This window comes from Helianthus annuus, chromosome 4, assembly GCF_002127325.2.
Source record: "Helianthus annuus cultivar XRQ/B chromosome 4, HanXRQr2.0-SUNRISE, whole genome shotgun sequence".
NCBI classification, from domain to species: domain Eukaryota; kingdom Viridiplantae; phylum Streptophyta; class Magnoliopsida; order Asterales; family Asteraceae; genus Helianthus; species Helianthus annuus.
In genome coordinates this window covers 147,996,413-148,021,842 of record NC_035436.2, presented here as the reverse complement: position 1 = coordinate 148,021,842, position 25,430 = coordinate 147,996,413, and the positions used below count along the sequence as shown (strand labels likewise).

The 25,430-nt window shown below is 37.7% G+C and overlaps 2 long non-coding RNA genes across 2 annotated transcripts; both read left to right on the top strand.

Annotated features, from left to right (window-relative positions):
• The first annotated feature begins 11,142 nt into the window (after positions 1-11,142).
• On the top strand, positions 11,143-12,818 carry LOC110934673. Its single transcript, XR_002588540.2, has 2 exons — positions 11,143-11,199; positions 12,611-12,818. It is a non-coding gene; the product is annotated as an uncharacterized LOC110934673 (long non-coding RNA).
• Positions 12,819-16,552: 3,734 nt separating this feature from the next.
• Positions 16,553-18,222, top strand: LOC110934674. Its single transcript, XR_002588542.2, has 2 exons — positions 16,553-16,609; positions 18,022-18,222. It is a non-coding gene; the product is annotated as an uncharacterized LOC110934674 (long non-coding RNA).
• The last annotated feature ends 7,208 nt before the right edge of the window (positions 18,223-25,430 follow it).

Here is a 25,430-nt window from a genome sequence, read left to right as displayed (position 1 = left end):
ACATAAGCACATAATCACATCATTGTTTTCCTGGTTATTAATTGTTATTTTCTTGTTATTGATTGCTATTAACTTGCCGTCGATTTGAACATGGGTATTCAAGGCATACCAGGAACCCAATCGATGGACTTCAACGTCCTCAAACATCTATCTGAAAAGATAGGATGATCTTCCAAAAATTCGATTTTTGGATTACAAGAACTCACCATATTCGAATTAAGGTATACAACAATTAAGGACTTACGGAAATACCCTTAGGTATCCCATCAAGGATTGGGTATTCGTCCAGAGTTGTAACTTGCGCCTTGTACTTCATTTTCCATGGAGGAAATGGGTACTTATGATTTTCGTGGAAAACGCAAGAGATCATAAAATGGAAGAAATTTGGGGGTAGTATGTTCTTCAAGGAATACGGTCCCTTGATTGTCAGTATGGTAGGGGATATATTGTTTACACATGCAATCACATGAACATATTGCAATGTAAATAAAAGATTTATTTATAAACAACAATTACAACTGTTTCATAGATCTTTGATAACAAAAGAAAATAATACATAAAGCTTGATTATTTCTAAACAATGTTGTCTTCCAATCGGTCAGATGCTCATCCTTGCGCTGGATTCGCATTAGCAAGCTTTGGGCAATTTCTTCAGAAATGGCCCATCTCGCCACAGTTAATGCAAGAACCTGGTGGAAAGTGACCTTGAGCAGGATTGTTGCCAGCTTGATTTGGTGCAGCTGCAGCTGGGCAAACTCTTGTTGTATGGCCTATGAGTCCACAAGTTTGGCATTTGCGGCACTTTACATTGGCATGATGATGGAGGCTACATTGGTTGCAAAAGGGTGCAGTTCCATTGTAGGGCTTTCTAGCAGGGGGTTGAGCTGGTTGGTTGGGGACAGCTTGATCATTGCGAGTGACCACGGCAAAGTTCTGAGAAGCCTTTGCTTCTTTGACTTCTTAGGGGATCCAGTCTGTTCCTCCTTGGGTTTCGATTCCTCGATCGGTTTCTTGTCACATTTTCGAGAAAGTTTACCTTTCCTGATCTGAGATTCAGTCAAGGTAGCGGATAGCTCAATGGCCTGTCTAACTGTAGTGGGATTACTACCAGTCACAATGTCTTGTACTAAGTCAGGGAGGCCATCAATATACTTTTCGATTGCCTTATCCAAAGGCGTGACCATGCTTGGGCATAACAGACTTAATTCCTCATAACGATCCCTGTAGGTACGATGCTCACCGCTATCTTGCTTAAGATCGTCAAATTCTCTTTCCAAGGCCCTGATCTCGTGACGAGGACAGAATTCCTTCATCATCAGAGCTCGAAGCTCTTCCCACGTTTGAGCCAGTGCCACATCGGCACCCCTATCTCTTATCACACCATTCCACCATGTCAAAGCTTGCTTCTCAAAGACACTAGAAGCGAAGTCTACCTTTCGCTCGTTTGGACATTGAACATGTCTGAAGGTGCTCTCTAAACTCTCGAACCATTGCAGAAGTGCAGTCGCTCCTTGAGACCCAGAAAACTTTGATGGCTTAGCTGAGTTGAACGTCTTGAAGTTGCAGGGGGCATTGTTGTTGTTGAGAGCTTGGTTACATTGAGCAACGATGTTCGGGATTGCAGCAGTCATTTGCTGCGTAATGACAGCCGCCAGTTCTTCAATAGGTATCTGATTTTCGCGTCGTGGAGGCATTCTAAAAAAGGGGAAACAAGAGAGGAAACAAGTGAAATGGCATTGGGTAAGAATAGGATGTTACGAATACCGACCAAAAGCATGGGTGATGGTCATTTGTTTGAACCACGAAGCAAACAAACAACACACAAAGGCTGAATCAAAGTAAATAGGTCCTCATGAAGTATCGCGAAGACATGCTCGCCTATAAGTGGACACTCACCCCAAGAGTTCCCAGGTAAGAGTGACTGGTCCGATACTGCGGATTTGTACGAACACTCTAGCCTTAGACAGAAAACCCAGGGTACAGGCACCCACCCTTCCAGTTTGCACGTGTTCACATCATTTAGACCCAAACTCTGACGAGATTTTGAAAACTCTAAAGGTTCGAAACCTTATAATAAATCATCCTAGAACAGATGATTAGTCTTCAAAGCAGATTCGAATTTTGCGTTCTTATTGTGGTTGTTGCCTAAAGATAGGCAATGGTATTGTTTTATGACTAAACGCAAGTAAACTCGCGTTAGGGTCCTAGGAAGGTTATAGTCTAGGTTAAAGCATTACTAATAACCTAATTCCCTATAACCATTGGCTCTGATACCAACTTTTCTGTCACACCCCGACCACGTAAAACAACAAAACATGGCGGAAACGTCGGGGAGTGTTGTAACAGAATCATTGTTTCACAACCATGGATTAAATAAATTTCGTTTTATTGAATTAAATGTATTACAACGTCTTAACAACAAAGAAAATATAACATAGTTAACTAGTCTTGCATCTTTTAATGTTACTAAGGCCTCGTCCAATCCTATGTGAGCATGCATCAATATCATCATCAAATATCATTAACTGTAGTACCTGAAACACATGTGAAAATACATCAGCATAAAAATGCCGGCGAGTACATAGGTTTTGTGAAAATAGGATTCATGACTTAGGTTTAAGAAAATGTTTAATGAAAACTTGTCATGAATCCAGTTTAAGTGTTTGCTTTTATAAAATGTTTGAAAGAATAAAAAGAATAAGTTTTAAACCAATAGAAATGCTCCATTTTACTTCATTTAATATGTGTATTTAATGTAATTAATAAGGGCATATAGGTAAATTTCTAATTGTAATTAATTAGCTAACTAATTAAACTTGTAACTCTTTTTTAAATATACTCTTTAAAGATAAAATAATCTATGGTGAAGGACAATTTTCGACACGTGTAGGATAAATTTTAGTATGTGTAGGATAAATTTTAGTATGTGTAGGATAAATTCTTAAATGTGTATGATAAATTTAGATATGCGTAGGGTAAATTTCGGTAAGTGTAAGATATATGTAGGACGGATTTTGAAATGTGTAGGATAAAATGTTTTTTGCTTTTTTAATGAGAGATAACATAACTAATTAGAGGAGTTATAAACTATTTAGTGTTTTACCATTATGCCCTTTCTTCTTTTTCTTCTCACGTTAAATTTCTTCTTAAATGAACCTTCCCCATAAGGCTTATTAGTTTATATAAAATAAACTTATTTTTAACACTCATTCTTAAACCATATTATATAAATAATATGATCATTTCTAACAAGCATGTTAGAACATGAAACATTTACAAAAAAACGTATTATTTATAAAAATAAAGCCGATCTAACGTACGCGTAAGAGAATTTAACGTTTACAAAAAACGTATGGTTTATACTAAGCCAGATCTAACACAAAGGTTAGAAAGTTTAACGATTCCAAAATCCTTTCAAGAAGGTTAGAAAGTTTAACGATTCCAAAATCCTTTCAAGAACCAAACAGTTGAACCAAAACTATTTGTTTTGTACCATCATATAGGATTTAAGATTGTATCTCAATCTCAATAAATCCAAACACAACAAGTTGTACTATATACATATTTCCCAAAAAAATATTTATAAGATCATAATCTCTAAAAAATATTTTTTTATTATAAATCTTTTCGTGAACCCAAAATTCCTTTTAAATAAGGTTTTAAGATTGTAGCAACAATCTCACAAAATATGTTTTAAGTTTGTAGGACATTGGTCACCATTTTAATAAAAAATATATAAATAAAAATAGTATAGATACTCTCTTTAAATATTTGGGAAATTATAGTAGATGTACCGTGTACAAATCCTTACGAATATAACGTATAATACAACCTATGTATTTAAACTGATTCAAACTATGGTCTTCAACAAGAGCTTTAACCGTGTCTTCTTGTATAGTCTGTTGTGTTTTCAGTCCTTTGTGTATGCTTCAACAAGGTCTTGAACCACGTCTTCTTGTACATTAATTTCCTACAAACAGAACAAACAAATGTTGACGGTTGTGGCCGAGGCACGTGTTCAACACGCTTCCCTTAAAACAGAATTCGCGCCTCTACCAAAGACGACGCGTCTGTCTCCCAGGGTACAACAGCCAAAGCAGTCTGTACTGCCGGAGAAGGCCACACGCCCGAGGTTAAGTCAGATAAAATTATAGTGTTAGAACTTGAGGGAAAATATGGATACGAAGGTGATAGAATCGAGCAGAGAAAACTTATCTCTCTAAATACCCAACACATGGATCTTCAAATATTTTTTTCTTTTCAAGAACTCTTCACGTATACATGTATTTTACTTGTATCATATCTCTTGTATTTCTCTAGTGTCTTTTTCATAAGAGGCACATAGTCTTCTAAGTATCCAAGAGTTTTTGAAGAGTTAAGAGTCTTAATAATTAAATACTTGAACTTTAAACTCATCAAATGTCATCAATAAAACTCTACTCAAGAGTTTCACCATATGAAGAGTTAAGAGTCTCAATAATTATAGACTTAAACTCTAATAAAACTCATTAAATGTCATCAATAAAACTCTACTCCAGAGTTTCACCATATGAAGAGTTCAATTAGTAATTATAATTTCACTCAATTATAAATTAACTAAAAATTCATTCACTAATTCTCCAACAATTCAATGAATCTAAAATCAACGCTTATCACATTATTTTACACTAATTCTACATGTATCAATATGGGGAAAAAGAATTATCTCGCCCCATAGAACCACCCTTTCCATGTAAGGCATTTCAAGGTGCATAGTACGTCGTCATCCCTTACTTGACAATACAATTACAGCTATTCAAATGTTCAGTTTACACTAGTATGCCCCAAATTCCACCTTGCACTTATTAATTTTGATTTGATTTTCCAAGCCAACCTATCCAAGAGAATATATCGAAGATTGGTGGCGTAGAATACCGTCTTCTACCTAATGCAAACATCTTGATCTTCTATTAAAATGGGAACATCCTATCTGACCGTGTTCAACTTCAGTTTTATAATAGCTTTGTGATGCATTAGGATTTAATTTAGTAATTTTCTTATTAACAAATCCTGACCATGATTATTACTATCACTACAAGAAATATAAGTAATTGCAGTGACACTTTTAGCAGCGACTTAGGAAATGTCGCCGCTAACGGTCTCAATCTGGAACACGGGTGTTTAAAGTGATCTGGGTCGTTCCTTCTGAAAATAATATGATGGATAGGGTTTATCCCTGAATAAAGAAGGAGAAAAGGTCTCTCCTTAACTTTAAGTGCACATTTTCCCTCCACATCTTTGCACACAACAATGGTTCTCTCTCAGACCAAAAACACCACGCCGCCACCGCAACTCGTTGGCTCTTCCGGAGCTCCACCGCAACACCTTAACTCTGCCGGAGCACCGCCGCACCACGTTGACTCTGTCAGAGCACCACCATCTCCATCCGCCTCAATCTTCAACTCCACTCCCGATGCGGTACGTACATTCCGAATTTTTTGTAATTCCAGTGGTTATGTTGATAATTTGAGTAGATCTGTGTCGTTTTTAACTAACAACGAAACCCTAGAATACTTTGATATGAAATAGGAAGACAAATAAAGATGTAGGCCCATAGGGGAGCAGCTTACGAACCGCGTATGAAAAGGGTCGATTCAGTCATGTGCATCTGTAATTTTTATGTGCATATGTGATTTCTATGTTGGAAGTAGAAATAGGAATGTGTGTTTTCTATGTGGGAAATAGGAATGTGTGTTTGACTTTGTGGAAAAGGAACATGAAGCGACACAATAGATTTGGCTGGGTTTTGATGTTCAGAAAAATATAAAAAGACTACTGAAAATTGGCTAGGTTATAGTATACTCAAGTTGCATTAGTGGTTGAATGTATGTATATATTATATATATGACTGAGGAAGTGATAAAAAATATGGTGGTTAAGACAGGGTCGGATTGCCTAAAGCGAAATAAAATATAGGGGCACTTTTTAAATCTTGGAAATAAAGATCAGCCAACCTCGTCTGTGGCATTTTCGTTGCCTTTTCTTGATTTCTCACATAGATTGTCCTTGTCGTTTAATTGTTAAAGACAGACACTTTGTTTCTTTTCTTGAAACTTGCTGACTCCAGGATTCGGCGAGTTTGACGGAGCTTCGGTCCAGATCCGACGTGTTCGGTGCGTTTATTACGACTAAGAAAGGAGTCAGAATACGACACCGATCAGTCACTTATAATCTGGTCTCTATTGATTATTCAACGTTTACAGCACCACGAGACCAGTTGGACAGCATGTCCCCTCTGGGAACCAAAAAGCTTGTCCAAATGGGAACCCCATGCCCCTATTTATAGACAACAACCTATGTGTCCATCCGATCGGATTGCCATCCGATCGGATTGATCTTTGACATTTACAAAACCTGTCCAACTTTCTCTATTCTATACAATATTCAACACACGCTCTATCTAACTATTCGCACAGTGGCAGACGTACGAAATATGCACCAACAAAACTCAAAAACATTTTAACTAACCTAGTATAAAATTCCGAACCCATTTTGACCCATGAGCCGACCCAACCTGTTTGCCAGGTCTATAATTTATGTGATTACTAATGTATATAAAATCATTATATACAAATATCGCTTACATGATTACTAATGAATCTATAAATCTAGGTGTTGACGAAATTTGAGTAAAATTAGTTACCCTTGCACGACGCCACAGCCCTACCCTGTGCACCACCTCCTCTGCACAGCGCCCTCAGCCCCACGCACCACCTCCTCTGCCTGGCGTCCTCAGCCCCGCGCACCACAAGGTAATCTTTACAAATTTGTCTCTGGTTGTCAAAATTAGAAGGTCAAATAAGATAGGGAAGGTTATTGTGCTATTGTTGTCAAGTTTCTTGAATTAGAAAATGTCGAATTTCTTGAGTTAGAATGTTTTAAGTTGGGTTCTTATTACCTTTACAAGTTGGGCTGTTAACATGTGAGTTTTTTTTCTAAATTGGTGTAGTTGGTATAATTATTTACCAAAATAGGTGTTTTGAAAGTCTTGGGAAAAAACTCGTTAATATGGCTTGGGTTAGGATGTCCCAAATAAGTTGTTAATCACAAGTTGTCCCAAACAAGCTGTGAAAAAACATATGAAAGCTGTGTAGAAACAAGGAAACAACAAGATGTCAAAAGTTTGCAAAAAATAAAAAAAAATTAGTTGTCCACAATCCAGAAAGTCTTAAAAACTTCCTAGAATTTTTAAAAATGCCTAAAACAAGTTGTTTTCTAATAAATAGCAATACAAATATCTCAAAAAAACCATCCAAATACATCAGATTATAATAAATGTCCATAAACATCAAAAAATGGGGTTGGTTGTGCTGGTGTTGGCTGCTGTTAGCTTTTCATGGGTTGTAAACTTGGAGTTTTATTAATCAATCCCTAGTCGTTCGATCATAAGGTAATTTAAGGGTTGGTGTTTTATTAAAGCATGTCACTTGCTCAAACCTTTGTCATAAGGGGATTTGAACTTTTGGATCGAAGGTTAAAGTTATAATAACATTTTTTACCGGCTGCTAACCATATATTAGTTACACCAAATTGACTTTATAGGAAGTCAACCATCGAAAGGAAAAGAACGCCTTATTGGAACGTATCGAGGTTAGTATGTAAACTTTTGGTTTTATATATGTTAATGTAATTTGTATGTTTATGAAAATCATCACAAGCTAGGTTTTAAAATGCGTGTAGCGATCCGATGCATTCGATCCCAAAATCCGATGCGTGAACCTTTTAAACACAAAAATATAATATATTCTCATCATTGCATCATGTGATGCGCGCATTATGCATTCTTGATGCGCACATTTTAAAACCAAGATCACAAGCTTAGAAACACCAACCCTAAGTGGAAATTATCATTTAAAATTAACATAACGAGCTTAGAATTACCCGCCCGAAATTAATTTAGAAATTAATTTCGGGTGGTCCCCGTTTTGGGATTGTTTTTGAAAACTTTATCTCATTTAGGACATGGATGTGTATTACAGGATTGTTTTTTTATGAAAGATTCGATTGTCATTTCCTCTTTTATATATATATATATATATATATATATATATACACACACACACACCCTTGGGAGATTAGGGGAAATGCTGCCGAATTTTTCGTAAACAAATAATCATGTAATACACATTCAGATGTGAGATAAAGTATTGAAAAAGTGGGTTTAGCAGCGTACCCTTTAGTTGTCAATAACCTTCTCAAAAAGTGGATGCCTTAAACCGTAAGTTATGTTTCAGTTTCATGATCATGCCTGTCGATAAAAGTTGACTTGTCAATCCAAACCGTAGATCAAATGAGTACCAGGAAGGAGTTAAGTCTTTTATCAAGAGGTGTAAAGAACATATCGACTGCAGAGGCTATGTTAGATCTACGTGTGATTCATGTCAGAATACTCTCGTAATACCCTTCATACAAATGAAAAGTCATATGAATGCATATGGCATCTGCAGGACGTACATAGAGTGGACACAACATGGTGAAAGTTTAATTCATGTGCCTATAGATGTAGATGAGGTTGCACAACAAACGATATGGTTAGTGTTATTGAAGACGTTATGGATGAGCGTATGGAAGAGGATACCAACCTCGACGAAGAACCATCAACGGGAGTCCATGATGATTTTGAAGAACTGCTAAAGGAATTCCAATCAAAATTATATCTTGGTTGTACTAAGAACAAATGGACTAACAGTTTATTTGATGAGCTTCTCGAGTTTTTGCAATCTTCACATCCAGAAGGCAACAAGGTCCCCCTACCATTATGTAGCTAAAAAGATATTAAAGAAGATTGGTTTGAGGTATGAGTCGATACACGTGTGCAAAAAATGACTATGCTCTTTTCTGGGCAGAGCACCAATCATTGCAGAATTGTCCTGTTTGTAATGAGAGTCGGTGGGTCAATCCAGACACACATGGTAAGAAGGTACTTTACAAGAAATTATGATACTTTCCTTTAACCCCAAGACTACGATGTTTGTATTCTTCAAGGCACAAGGAAAAAGATATGATATTGCACAGTACCAGATGATTAGAAGATGGTACAATGCGCCATCCTGTTGATGCATCTTCATGGAAAGATTTTGATAAAAATTTCCCTGACTTCTTGAGGGAACCCCGAAATTTCCTACTAGGGCTTGTAGAAGATGGTGCAGGTATTAGCGATGCTACACTAGCGGCGACTCATTAGCGGTGATAAGTCACCGCTAAAATCTTTAGACGCGACATTTGGGAGTGTTGTCGCCGCTATTGCGAAAATTCAATGTAGTGTATGTTGTCTGTTCATCAACTTAAGTCACAGTTCATACCTGGTCGTTTTGTGATTCTAATAATCACATGCAATATGATGATTACTTATACTTCCCATTATTCACCAGTGGTTATGTAACATTTATGTTAAATCAAAATATTAATCTTGGGATCTTCATGAACTCTTTTAAAGGCTTACATATTTCTTAATAATTAACTTACATTATAACCTTTGCAAGATAACTGCATGGCTAATCATATTTCTTAAAATTTAGGGACTTCATCTATTGTTGTAACAATTAACTTACATTATAACATTTGCAAGACAACTACATGGCTAATTATATTTCTTAAAATTTAATGTAATACTTAAAAAGATAGTGTTAGAGTTATAAGTTACTTACCTTAAACTTAAAATCCACAACATATAATTCATATGAGCATCATTCTGCAATCATATTCATTTAAAAGCATTCACCAAGCTATCGAATTATTTTGGGATTTTTATTTTAATACCTTCAAAAGCTCAATCTTAAGATTCACCAATGTCTGTTTTCCGAGCAACCTTCATATGAAACATACGACGAATGTGTTAATTTATTAGTAACACTAAAAAATCTTATGTTACTATGTTCTTGCATCAATTGGAGTTGTATTTACTTCAATCTTGCATCATAACTTTTTTGTGCTGTAACACCCCGAAAACGGGTTTGGTAATCAAACTTCGTTAATACTAAAAGACGGGTAAAGTACCGTCAGTGGTAAAATTTAACCGGTAAATATTAGGATTTAAATAATTAATCCTAATATTAAACAAAAAGTCAATAAAAGCTTTTAGGAAATAAAAGCTTAGAAGGCCCGAGTTAACGGGACCTAAATTAAACTTATTCATAAATATTCCCGAACCCGCTAAGCTAACTAGGAATGCTTGACCCGGTTAATAAAAGGGAATATGGATTGTAAATAAGTAGGTTATAATCAACTTAATAACTAACGAAACATGAAGGACCAAAGTTGGATAATTGGAAATAAGGGTTTATTTACTAAAAACAAAAAAAAATAAAAACACACCACACCTAGTGTGTGCGTGTGTGAGGTCGACCAGGAGAAAGCTCAGGGAGCTCAAACCCTAACTTCCACAACTTGATCAAATTGAAGCCCAAATCAAGAGCCAAATCACTGCATGAACACAAATTCGTGATCACCTAATCATGGGGAATACAAGGTATGTTGAAATATATGATTTGGTGATACCTTGAGATTATGATGAACAATCATAATCAAAATTCTGGAATGAATCTTGAATCTATGAGTGTTATTGTGATTATATCTTGGTGTAGAAACAAACCCTAGTAGAAAATTTGATGAATTGTTGTTAGAACTAGGGAATTGGTAATTACCCTATATTGTGATAAGTGGGTTTTATGTTAATATGATGAACACTCATGTTAGAATGTAAGATTGATGAATATTGAGATGATGATATAAGTTCTTGATGTAGTTCATGAACACTAGACTTAGAGGTTTGAATGTGTTGATGTAAATCTTGGTGAAGATGACTAGTTAGGAACTAGTTAGTAAATATGTAAAAGTCATGCATATGAGGTGTTTGTTAAAATGCCTAAATGAGAACTAAGTATTGATAATGTGCCTAATTGAGTCTTGTGAACTTGATAGTGCAATCATATGTGTTAATTGGTGATTTGACTTTTAAATAGTCAAACCGACCATTAATAAGATCAAATGGTGATTTTGATAGAAAATATGTAAGATGGCATAGTCATAATTAATGATAACTAATATAACCGTCTTACGAATTATGATGATAGTTTGACGCTTGACAAGCTAGGTGGAAGCTTGGAGTGAAAGCGGGTCAAACAAGTCAAGCATGGAAGAAAAGCGTAGCTCGGATGCAAGGTAAGTGAAACTTACATAAATGTGTAGATTACTTGTTCATTCTATACGTTATAGATGCAATAATGCTAGTATTGAAAATATGGATTTCCGGCGTGATTGATACGAGCCGGAACATATAAAGATGATAAAAACCATGGTTTATGGCAAAAAGGGGATTCGATAATGAAATCCGGGACGGGATGGATGTATGAATTAGAAGTCAAAAACCACGTTTTTGATTTAATAGGAAACGTTGGGCATATAGGCCGAACGGGTCAAATGGTGGTGATAACACTATTTGACAATATCAACTAATGCGATTGTCAAGTCTTGTGTTAACAGGAGCGATTAGCGATTCAGTTAATTTCGCCCACACTATGTGTGATGATAAAAGCAAGGTATAAATTGGGTCTATATGTTGACCCTAGCCAGGTACGTATGCATACGATTATAGTTAACATACAAACTTGGTCAAATATGTAGTGAAAGCCCCTCGTAGTAGATGAGGGGCTAATGTCGACTAAAATGCCCTTGAAGGGTAAATTGAGCAAACAACTTATAAAGGTTGTTTAGGAACTTATCTTACGATCTTGTAACCTTTAGACGCGCATGAAAGTTGTAGACATAAACTTTCAAGAGTTAAATGCTTAAATTGTGTGTTGCCGCAAAATAACACATCCATAGGATTAAACTCGGAATAAATAGTCCATTTCGTTAAATCCACCACATTCATAGTTGTGGTGGAAGACTAGCTAATAACAAATTGGTGGAACAATGAGGTACATGAGAAATGAGCACCGTTCGTGCTAAAATGGTCGTAAATACCCTTAACGGGTCAAAATAAGATTTTAAACGAAAACGGGTAAATAATTGTGTAGAAACCCATGTTCAGTACTTAATATGATTGACAATATTAGAAATTAAGGGTTCATGATGAATGGAGGTCAAACAAACATGTTTGTTTGATAATCACATAGTCGGGTCGAAAATTGTTGAAAAGATAATAAGCCGAAGGCTTAAAAGTCTCAATTTTATTTAATCCGGATGTCAGATCTTAACTCCATATAATGGAGAATTAAATTACAAACATGTAGGAAGAAACGGTAGGTCAAACGGATAAGCGGTTTGAAAGATACGAAAGATTTCGTGTCAAATTACGGCAAAATGGAAAGGCTGAACCCAGTGTCCACCGTAAATTACGGTCCCACCGTAATTTACGGTGGAGATGATTTGTTTAGGGAGAAGGTCTACTGTTTTACGGTAGAAAAGCTTGAACCCAGGTGCCACCGTAAATTACGGTCCCACCGTAATTTACGGTGGAGATATTTTTTATATATTTTGTTTTTCATTTGAAAATCAATTGTTTCCCGGACATCGTTCGGACATGATTTAAACCCCGTATGACTAAAGCATTTCATGTTATGAAATGTAGGTACACCTTGGATGCCGGAAGACGATCAAGCTCAGCGAAGAACCGAACACGATAATGATACACGCTTCCGCATTTTGCTACGTTGTAATTTTTAAACAACGAATTCGATCACGTTATGTAGAATAACTTATGATTTATTAAAAGTTTTAATAAACCCGTATTTCCAAATGTTTATGTAATCTTAAATACATGATTGTTTTACGTAAAATTTACGTTAAACCTTGAAATAAAAGACCGGGTGTTACAAGTTGGTATCAGAGCCTTGGTTTAAGAGATTCGAGTATGGTGGGGAGGAACCATGCTTGGACTTAAACCTTATGCTCTTGACAAAGAATAGTGTTCGGTTCGAGGCTTGATCGCAAATCCGGTAAGTACAAGTACGTGAATAGTTAGTATGCTAAAGTGTTGTAAACAACACATAGGGCTATCGTGTGATACGCGTTACCCCAATTAAAATGATTGAAATAGTTGACGAAAATACGCGCGTTGACGCGTATAGTAGAAAAAGCCTTGTATTATAATACGGGCGATTATTGAGGTTGACGTTACTAACTTTTGTGAATGTTTTAATTGAAGGACACTAGCGTTTGAAGACGACGAGAGTCAAACGAATTGTGGATATGATGATGGAACGGTCCGAAGTATGACAAGAGGAGCATACTCACCGAGGACTAAATCGCGTAATGACCGCGAACAAAGTTAATGGCAAAGAACGCCCGTCGGGGAAAACAGTACCAGGTGCACATTTTAAATAATAGCATAAATAGTAATATGCAACAATAAGTAGGAACTTAAAAGTTGCATATGTAAAATTTAAAACTTGGAAAGACCTGAATAGAAAACCTATCCGGGATATTGTTTCCAAGAAAAACAGATAGAGGTATTACTTACATAGGGCGTGATGTGAAAACTGTAAAAAGGTCATGCGTGTCATGTGTTAAACGCTTACTCTGGCCAAGTAAGTAGCGGCATATGTTACCATGAACTTCTTATGGCGGACACGTTTACATCCGATGTAGTAAGGGCAGGGTGAATGGGACTAATTAAAAAGTGCCCAAATGAATCAGATAAACAAAATATTTGATAATAATGTAAACGCACAACCAAGTGACGGGAGCGTATTACATTAGGATAATGAGCCCGAGTGAAGGGACAAACAAGCATGTAAAATGATTTAGACAAGTATTGGGAGGGAGTGTACTTACACTCGAACCCAGAAAACATCAAGCTATTGGGAGGGAGTGTACTTACACTCGAACCTAGAAAACATCAAGCTATTGGGAGGGAGTGTACTTACACTCGAACCCAGAAAACATCAAGCTATTGGGAGGGAGTGTACTTACACTCGAACCCAGAAAACATCAAGCATATAAAACGATTTAGACAAATATTGGGAGGGAGTGATACTTACACTCGAACCCGAAGAATATAAACATGTAAAATGATCAAGATATGCATTAGGAGGTAGTGTACTTACACTCGAACCCGAAGAATACAAATAAGACTCTTAACAGGCCGATTTTGTAAAACACCAAATTTGAGAACGAAGTAGGAATATAAAAGTAAAACGAAGTCATAATACATACCGTAAGGGTTGCAATAATAACGACTTCGGTAAAACACCTAGTTGGTGGGTAAGGATTTAAACACATGCGTAGACTGAGAAACAGGAACGCGAAATAGAAAGTCAAAAGACTCGGAATATGAGTCATGACTAAAAGAGGATAAGAATCTTCGCAAATATAAATTTTGGTAATTGCGTTCAACCATTTCAAAGTTGGACGGGTCAAATAAAGAACGAAGTCTGACATTCATAGGTGATGAAAATTCACCTAAAATGAGTCAAACGAGTCAATTAAGGAAAAATGAGGGGCCAAAATGACCGACGGGTCATGAACTAAAGCAAAGGGATCATAAGGGCCTCGTCTTAAAGAGACGAAAGCTTAAGAAAATAGCCTACGAGGTTAGGTGAAAGAACCTACGGGTCAATAGCGTAAGGTGAGGGAACTTGTTACGATCCCTCGCGTAAAACGAGAATGAAAAACAATAAATTAGGGGTTGTCAGTTCCCTTGACATGAGTAATTGACATAGTTAAGAGAAAAACGTTAGACTAAAATTCAGATTTAGTAAGAAATAATATTTTTATAAATATAAATTCTGACAGGAATTTGAATAGCAATCATAAAGGGTTCAAGTCTTGACGCTGATAGGCGCAAGACGATATATTCGAAAAATGATCTTTTTGAAGATGAAAGGTTGATATAAATTAAACATGCGTGACACGATCACGGTCAAGAAATGCAATGTGAAGTGGAATCACACTATAACCAAGCGAGCGGTAAAGGTCATTTAAGTAATCTGGTTGCTTGTAAGTGGTAGATTCGGTATAACTAAACCGAATAAATGAATTTGAAAACAAAAAGAAAATTGTTGCTAAAAGTGAAAGATTTCACTAAAGACCTTTAAACGGTTCAAAGTAACGGATTCATATAGAATTCGATAGTATATGAAAGCGATGGAAATCGCTAAGTTAACTAAACTAGTAGAAATAACGGAATTACGTTATTTCGAAGTTACACTATGTCGTATGAGATATAAAGACAATTAGTAACTAAAAGATGTTACCGTACTTTTCGGGTAATACTAACGATTGGTTAAGAAGTATAGGTAATGTTTAAAAGACCTCTCGGCTCAAATACATTGAGTTTAAACTCAATGAATTATGTAAGAACAGGTTTCGAGGACGAAACCTCTCTAAGGGGGGTAGACTTGTAACACCACGAAAACGGGTTTGGTAATCAAACTCCGTTAATACTAAAAGACGGGTAAAGTACCGTCAGTGGTAAAATTTAACCGGTAAATATTAGGATTTAAATAATTAATCCTAATATTAAACAAAAAGTCAATAAAAGCTTTTAGGAAATAAAAGCTTAGAAGGCCCGAGTTAACGGGACCTAAATTAAACTTAGTCATAAATATTCCCGAACCCGCTAAGCTAACTAGGAATGCTTGACCCGGTTAATAAAAGGGAATATGGATTGTAAATAAGTAGGTTATAATCAACTTAATAACTAACGAAACATGAAGGACCAAAGTTGGATAATTGGAAATAAGGGTTTATTTACTAAAAACAAAAAAAAATAAAAACACACCACACCTAGTGTGTGCGTGTGTGAGGTCGACCAGGAGAAAGCTCAGGGAGCTCAAACCCTAACTTCCACAACTTGATCAAATTGAAGCCCAAATCAAGAGCCAAATCACTGCATGAACACAAATTCGTGATCACCTAATCATGGGGAATACAAGGTATGTTGAAATATATGATTTGGTGATACCTTGAGATTATGATGAACAATCATAATCGAAATTCTGGAATGAATCTTGAATCTATGAGTGTTATTGTGATTATATCTTGGTGTAGAAACAAACCCTAGTAGAAAATTTGATGAATTGTTGTTAGAACTAGGGAATTGGTAATTACCCTATATTGTGATAAGTGGGTTTTATGTTAATATGATGAACACTCATGTTAGAATGTAAGATTGATGAATATTGAGATGATGATATAAGTTCTTGATGTAGTTCATGAACACTAGACTTAGAGGTTTGAATGTGTTGATGTAAATCTTGGTGAAGATGACTAGTTAGGAACTAGTTAGTAAATATGTAAAAGTCATGCACATGAGGTGTTTGTTAAAATGCCTAAATGAGAACTAAGTATTGATAATGTGCCTAATTGAGTCTTGTGAAATTGATAGTGCAATCATATGTGTTAATTGGTGATTTGACTTTTAAATAGTCAAACCGACCATTAATAAGATCAAATGGTGATTTTGATAGAAAATATGTAAGATGGCATAGTCATAATTAATGATGACTAATATAACCGTCTTACGAATTATGATGATAGTTTGACGCTTGACAAGCTAGGTGGAAGCTTGGAGTGAAAGCGGGTCAAACAAGTCAAGCATGGAAGAAAAGCGTAGCTCGGATGCAAGGTAAGTGAAACTTACATAAATGTGTAGATTACTTGTTCATTCTATACGTTATAGATGCAATAATGCTAGTATTGAAAATATGGATTTCCGGCGTGATTGATACGAGCCGGAACATATAAAGATGATAAAAACCAAGGTTTATGGCAAAAAGGGGATTCGATAATGAAATCCGGGATGGGATGGATGTATGAATTAGAAGTCAAAAACCACGTTTTTGATTTAATAGGCAACGTTGGGCATATAGGCCGAACGGGTCAAATGGTGGTGATAACACTATTTGACAATATCGACTAATGCGATTGTCAAGTCTTGTGTTAACAGGAGCGATTAGCGATTCAGTTAATTTCGCCCACACTATGTGTGATGATAAAAGCAAGGTATAAATTGGGTCTATATGTTGACCCTAGCCAGGTACGTATGCATACGATTATAGTTAACATACAAACTTGGTCAAATATGTAGTGAAAGCCCCTCGTAGTAGATGAGGGGCTAATGTCGACTAAAATGCCCTTGAAGGGTAAATTGAGCAAACAACTTATAAAGGTTGTTTAGGAACTTATCTTACGATCTTGTAACCTTTAGACGCGCATGAAAGTTGTAGACATAAACTTTCAAGAGTTAAATGCTTAAATTGTGTGTTGCCGCAAAATAACACATCCATAGGATTAAACTCGGAATAAATAGTCCATTTCGTTAAATCCACCACATTCATAGTTGTGGTGGAAGACTTGCTAATAACAAATTGGTGGAACTATGAGGTACATGAGAAATGAGCACCGTTCGTGCTAAAATGGTCGTAAATACCCTTAACGGGTCAAAATAAGATTTTAAACGAAAACGGGTAAATAATTGTGTAGAAACCCGTGTTCAGTACTTAATATGATTGACAATATTAGAAATTAAGGGTTCATGATGAATGGAGGTCAAACAAACATGTTTGTTTGATAATCACATAGTCGGGTCAAAAATTGTTGAAAAGATAATAAGCCGAAGGCTTAAAAGTCTCAATTTTATTTAATCCGGATGTCAGATCTTAACTCCATATAATGGAGAATTAAATTACAAACATGTAGGAAGAAACGGTAGGTCAAACGGATAAGCGGTTTGAAAGATACGAAAGATTTCGTGTCAAATTACGGCAAAATGGAAAGGCTGAACCCAGTGTCCACCGTAAATTACGGTCCCACCGTAATTTACGGTGGAGATGATTTGTTTAGGGAGAAGGTCTACTGTTTTACGGTAGAAAAGCTTGAACCCAGGTGCCACCGTAAATTACGGTCCCACCGTAATTTACGGTGGAGATATTTTTTATATATTTTGTTTTTCATTTGAAAATCAATTGTTTCCCGGACATCGTTCGGACATGATTTAAACCCCGTATGACTAAAGCATTTCATATTTATGAAATATAGGTACACCTTGGATGCCGGAAGACGATCAAGCTCAGCGAAGAACCGAACACGATAATGATACACGCTTCCGCATTTTGCTACGTTGTAATTTTTAAACAACGAATTCGATCACGTTATGTAGAATAACTTATGATTTATTAAAAGTTTTAATAAACCCGTATTTCCAAATGTTTATGTAATCTTAAATACATGATTGTTTTACGTAAAATTTACGTTAAACGTTGAAATAAAAGACCGGGTGTTACATGTGCTATCATAAACTTTTGATTGATTGTTTTGTTGATACTTCATATCAATTTTAGCAACAACTTGTTCATTAGATTCAAACATAATAATATATTTTCTATAATCATGCCTTATATTAGTATGCCGATTCTATGTGCATATTTAATCGTGTTGTACATATCCAATTCAATTTCATCCTCACATGGTACACACATACACTTCATGATCGATATCATGAATCATTTACCACATCTTTAACTTATTAGTTTATGCACCCTTTATGAATCATTTCGCAACTCAATGGGTCATTTATCACTTCATCGATTTTAATAGTAACTTAATGATTTCAATAACAACTTAACGAATTAGGTGAAAATAGACAACTCATTAACTGGAATCACATAATTGATTTGTTCTTTATATCAACTTTTATCATTTATTGTCACACCCCCAAAATACCACCTAGGGAATGTCCCTGTTAGGCGTGTGACGTACCAACAACGAGCCACTAATTACATTGAACCCATACAAGTTTCTAAATAAAATTGTCACTTATTAACAAAAAGTATCAATAATAAGTTTAAACAAAAACCAACATGTTCAGCGGAAGCAAATAGTAAACCAAAGTTAAACTGTTTCAAAACCAATGTATAATATCAATAATCCCATCACATGTATCCATCCAGTTTGACCAATGACCACTCCAGCTACTCCAGACAGCAAGTTCCAAATCCAAGACATCTAACGACTTGCGAGCATGCACACACGTGTATCAGATAACGCTGGTAAGTTCATAGTTTTTTGAAAGCGTTGGTTACCAAGTGTTTAATCCAGTTTGTTAACAAATCCAAAAGTAATATTGATAATATCTCTATACTGAACAAGACGGCTCCTGATGTAAGTTTTGCTCGTTCCCTAGTGCTCCTATCAAAACACTGGGCATCACTAGGTCATTAGTTCACACCCGTCCTCTCCGATACGGGGTGAGGGTACCAAACCTAAGTAGCGCTACCAACTAATACCCGTTACCTCTCCGGTAACACAAAAGATGGGACTTAAGAATGATAGGGTGAGATTATTATCCAATATCCCAGATTTACCCAAAAGATTTATCCCTCCCCAGGATACCCACTGACTATCCCAACCACCAGGACGCATGCTCAAGAGACATGAACTCACCTTAGGTTGCTCGGTTTGTTATGTTACCCGTTCCAAGTTGGTCAACCAAACCCTACCGTGGTTACCAAAACAATCAGTTTCGTAATCACATCGAACCACGTATTTGTCACACATTACACAAGTTACATCCATGAAATATACACACCCTTATGCCTGTTATAACAGTTAGCCATTTCACACCTTAGGCATTTAGCACACATATACTGAATTAATCATATCTCAACATAGCATGTCATAATCTCGATACACATGATTCCTTCACAAACTGATTGGTCATATACATAAATCACATTATCTTACACACATTAAGCAATTATAATCCAAACAACGCATAATAATCTTCTACTAAGCATATAACATGGCAATTTATTCATAGTGTGTGTTCAAGAAACATAAAGCTTAGATAAGTGTGCGGCCTAATTATATTTGTACAATTCAGCTTGTATGTGTGAGTAGATTTGCAGCCCATACTCTTCGTTTTCTTTACATTGTGTGGCCCATTTGGGTAGTAGCCCAAATAATGTCAAGTTTAACCCAATGTTAGATGTTTGCAACCCACAATTTAACTATATTACATAGCCTGCTAGACAAGGCCCAAATCAGCAAATTCGATTGTCACATATTATATCTAACCCGCTTAAGACCCGGTCGTGCGAGCCCAAGTGTAACCAGCCACCAACCAGGTGACTGCTTATGTTTGTGCGGCCCACCGAGGCCCAGTAGTGTGTGACTGGCCCAGTTAATCCTTCCCCACAATTTCCGTAACCGGCACCCACCACCCAATCAATCTGGTGCACAATTAATACCCATAACAGTTTCCTTTTCATTGATTATTAATTACCAACAATTATCAATACACACCCATCCTTATCTGATTAATCTATCACTTATTCCTATGCCACAATCCCAACATACTCTGACAGTTCCATCATGGCTCATAACCCAATCAATTCGAATAACAAAGTGATAATCTCGATCATTATCCCTCTTAGATTTCCAATGCATGATCATATTTTCATTCCACATGTTTTTACCCATAAACACATAATCAACAGTTTGTCAAATCAAGTCATAACCAATGCTTAACATAAATCTAGTGATTCAACATGACAAAGAATTATCAATTATTTATCAACAAGAAACATCCAAATAGGATCACACAAATCATCGCATAGAGTCCTAGTTTGTAATCAGCATCCATACAATCATAATCATCCCGGTTCTAGCAAAACCTTAAATCGTAGTTATTCTAATATTTATCACAATCACAATTACATAATCAACACATAATATATGTATCAAATAAGAACATGACCAAAACTAAATTAAATTACCACCGAGACACTAACCTAGAGATGAGTGGTGGAAGGTAAAGCTTCGGATGATGATGATGATCACCGTTGGTTCCAAAGGAGAGGATAAAGAATACTAGGGTTTGTTGTGATTATTCCAAAACAAAACAGAATCACGTGCCCATATCTAAAGATATACGAAATTCATGAATGGTGGGCTCAAGTGGTGTGGGCCGGACTTAAATGTGGGTCCGGGATAAATTAGAGAACTAAGGTGTGTGTCCTATCTTTATATGCGGCCCTAACCAAACCATTGACCCAAAAGAAAACTCACTACACGAACAAGCATGCTCAAATACGTTACACGTTAAACACGTTTATAAAAGTTACGAGCGTTTAACAGAATATAATAGCACGGAACATGTAACACATAGAAGAGAAATGACGAGGAGTTAAGATCACAAGCTTATACGTTACCAACCTTGAAAGTTCGGGTTGTCACATCATCCCCAACTTGAAAGAAATTTCGTCCAGAAATTTGACAAGTAATCCAACACGGCAAGATGTTAACTCAGGATGACTGTGGATTTTCCGCGGGTACCACATCATCCCCAACTTGAAAGGGAATTTCGTCCCGAAATTCATCAATGATAACAAAGGTTGACTCAACCGTCAGAACAACTGGACGAATCTTGACGTCCTGGTTCATGATTTCAGTAGGTTCCTCCACGACGGTAACTTGTCATTAACCTCAGACTCTGACAAGGGTGTCACAAGCGTTTCATCGGGCAACCACTGCCTCAGATTCGAGACATCAATGGCGTCATGCACGTTACCCAATTCATCGGGTAACTCGAGTTTGTAGGCGGCCTTGCCAATATGTTCCAGAATTTTGAATGGCCCAACATAACGTAAGTTAAGCTTGTCACGCTTTCCAAGGCGTACCGCACCCTCCCAGGGTGAGACTTCCAACATGATACGTTCGCCTGCAGTGAAATCCCAGTGTTTCCTAAGTCAACAGGTTTCCTGGCGGTCACGCGTTGTCACCACACGATTTTCAATCTAAACAATCTTCCCAAGAGTTTCGAGTGCAAGTCTGGGACTCGTGATTAGGTTGTCATCCACCTCAGTCCAACAAGGAGGTTGGCATTATCATCCACGTAATGCCTCAAACGGAGTTGTATGCATAGTAGGATGGTGACGGCTGCATTAGAACTCACCCAAAGATAAAGTGTCCTTCCAGATGTTTACTAAAGTCAATCACGCACATGCTCGCAGCATGTCTTCGTGTGTCAGGATGGTTCGTTACTCTGTCCGGTTATATTACAGTGATAAGTGATGCTCACGTCTAGATGTGAGCCAAGGGTGTTGTGTGTTGCTGGTCATAAATCAGGTATAGCTCAAAATCAAAGGTAACAGGAGCTGGCACCTCGTGCCTAAATGCCGCCTCTCTCAGGGGAACATCCACAGTTGTGAAGACTCGTCAGTTTCCTTGGTTTCAAGAAAGTGTGCTGGTAACGTGAGACAATCAACGATCACCCAGGTGATAACGATAATGTTTCCGTTTCGGGTTTTAGGTAGACTAGCGACAAAATCCATGGCAGTCTGCTCTCAATTTCATATGGGTGTTTCTGGTTGCTAATACTCCACCTTGACTTTTCTTACAGGTCAAGCATCACTCACATACATTGCCAAGTGGGTCTTCATGCCCGATCACCAGTACAAGATTTAGAGATCCTAATATCTCTCATCAAAATCCAGACGACTAGAATATCAAGGTCGGCGTGCTTTGCTCGACACGAGTTCCCTACAGTTGTCGTATAATAAGATCCACATTCGTTCCATGAGGTAGCGCATATTGTCCAACCTGCCAAAGGTTGCTTCTCCATGCCCCGCATGGGTTCTACTTGAAAATCCTCTTCCTTCAGTTCTCCAGTCTGAATAGAGCGAGTTTAATCAGGTAGGTTAGAGTCGATAATGAGATGCAGAGCTCGTGTGCATTCAAGTTTCGCATTCGTAATCATCCAAAAATTTCCATCCAGCGATGCCATTAACTGATTTAGCTCTTTCGAAACCAGGGTACACGGGAGGCCCTTGTGATCAGTCTAAGTAGTTCATTCGGTACCGTCCAAGTAATTCCTCCAACTTACATCCAAAGACCACGGTTTCCACCGCAGATTGTGTGTAGTGCAATTCTCCTTGTAAGTCTATTACGTAAGCTATCACCTCCTCATGTTGCATCGGCGTGTAACTGGGATTCTGATTCAAACCATCATGATATACCACTAAATTACCCACACCCTCGGGTAGAGACGATGCTCAGTGTATTGTAGAGTTGGGATTCGAAAGCTGAAAAGACGTCCTCCAGTTTTGTCTCCCACGAACACAGCTCCCTGCTGTGCTAAAGAGATTTAAGTTGCGCAATCTTCGAAAATCCTGTGATGAATCTGCGATAGCATCTAGTGAGACCAAGAAATTGCTGTATCCTCGAAGGGATCTTTGGTGTCGATCAGTTTCTAACCAAAATGGGTCTTAGCGAGATCCATGTGTATTCCCACTTCGTTGATTATATGACCAAAGAGGTATTCCTTGCATCCAGAAGTTACATTTATCAAGACTTCGCGTGGTGGGGCTCCTCCTTCAGGAGCTCTCAAATAAGATACAAAGCTGCCCATGATGTTCCTATCTCCTGGAAATGATTCAACATGTCGTCAATAAGCATGGTCGATTCATGTGATCCATACAACTGCTGGTGTGATGATTAGCTCGAAGGTCTTGGAATACAATGTCGAAATGGCCGCACTGCGCTTGGTATGCCGTTGCAGGCACAATCTCCCCTTAGACTACCTTCTAACAATAGCTCGTTTGTTATTCAATCCTCGAATGGAAGCTCGACCCCTGCAACTGGTCGTCAGGTTATCAATATATGGTCGTGGCAAACGGTTCTCAACTGTCGCCTTATTGAGTTCTTGAAAATCAGTACACATACGAAAAGGCTTATCTTCACGGATATAACTTGGGCTCCCCAATGCGAAAACCTAGGTCCGACAAAACTCCTGTTCAACAATTCCTGCAGTTGATTAGACAGCTCTTGCAACCCTCCTGGTGCAAGATGGTAAGAGTGCGTGTAGTCAGGGCTGCCTCTGGCGCGAGATCAGACTGAGATTTCGCCTAACAGTTGTGGAAGTAAACCCAAAAGTTCCTTGGGTAGCACACCGAAAGGAATCACGAATGATTGGTGGATCCTCGATCCTCTGCTTCCTTAGTCCTAACATCAGTAACGGTTGCTAGTGTAGCGGAGTAATCTCTCCGTAGACACTTCTGGCCTTCATAGCTGAAATGGCGCTAACCTTTGCACCACTCTGACGCTTTAGAACAAATAACAATTCTCCACACAAAATTTTCTCCTCACTGGTGTATCTGCGCGATCTCTGGATAACCAATCCACACTAACTACTATATTGCAACCATCAAGGGTAGTAGAAGGAAGGTTGACGTCGAACACTTGTCCCACAAGGTCAAGTTTACATCCCAGCGGACATATGAGGTTTCATTTGACTTGCCATCCGTTGCTGCCACAACAAGTTTGGTTTCAAGAAACATCGGGGCAAACAGATCGGAGACGAAGCGAATAGCTATCCATCCAAGCTTTCGTGTTGCTATTACGCCTGGTATAGCCTATGCCAATACTAAATGTCCTTCCATGAGCTTCATTTCCAGTGTTGTTTTCATCACGAGAATTTCCAGTACTTCCATCATTCCCTTGGTTGTTGTCACCTTCGTTTCCACACTGTAAGCTACGATCACGAGTACCTTGATGTTGCCGCGACCGTTGCCTCTAATATTGTTTCCTGTAACGGTGTCCTGCGTCCTTTCACCAACAAGGTCCATCTTTTCACATTCCGTGCCACGTCCTAAGGCACTACTCATGGTGCGGGCGGTTACACATTCTGCTCTACAGTCAATCGTCATCGATTTTGTCCCGATTGGTTCGTAAGAGTCGACTCCTATAAGTCGCTGGCTGGGGATAAGGATTCGATTGGAGTCAAATCGCTGTTGTTCGTTGCCGGTAACTAGGGTCGTTTAAATGTTGAATTCGGTAAGGTACTACGTTTACCCTCTTGTCCATCGTTCTTGCAAGTTGACTGGGTAATACACGGTATGTCGTGAGAGTGTTGCAGAAGTGATCGCACTTCGGGATTTAAGACGTCAATATGTTAAGTTGCAGCAAACGAAGAAAAGTGAGAAAGGTATAGACCAATCATTGTCGTTGCAACATCCAACTCAAGGACGTTCGTACAAGCACCTAACATTCTACACAGTTCGCTAGGTGTTCAGATGGGTGTTCAGGTACTACTCGATAGCATCGAGGTTCGAAAGGATTCAGAGAGGAGTGAAAACATCACGTTCAAGTAGGAGACAATCACTACCACGACTCCTATAGACTGTTGTTTTTCACATCGATCAAATAACGGAACAGAACCCCTTTTTTCACTTGTTAAGCCTCACTGGGACTCGCATGCACCCCACATTATTATTATGTGTGCACCCACAATAATATTGTGATTTGCATGCTCATCTCAGCTCCTTCTAACTCATGTCAAATGGTTCCTCAACCACGAGTAGCAAACAAAGAGCATCACGAAACGTAAGTCATGAATGTTTAGCGAAATACCACCCTATCAGTCACATAACACATGCAAGTAATACATG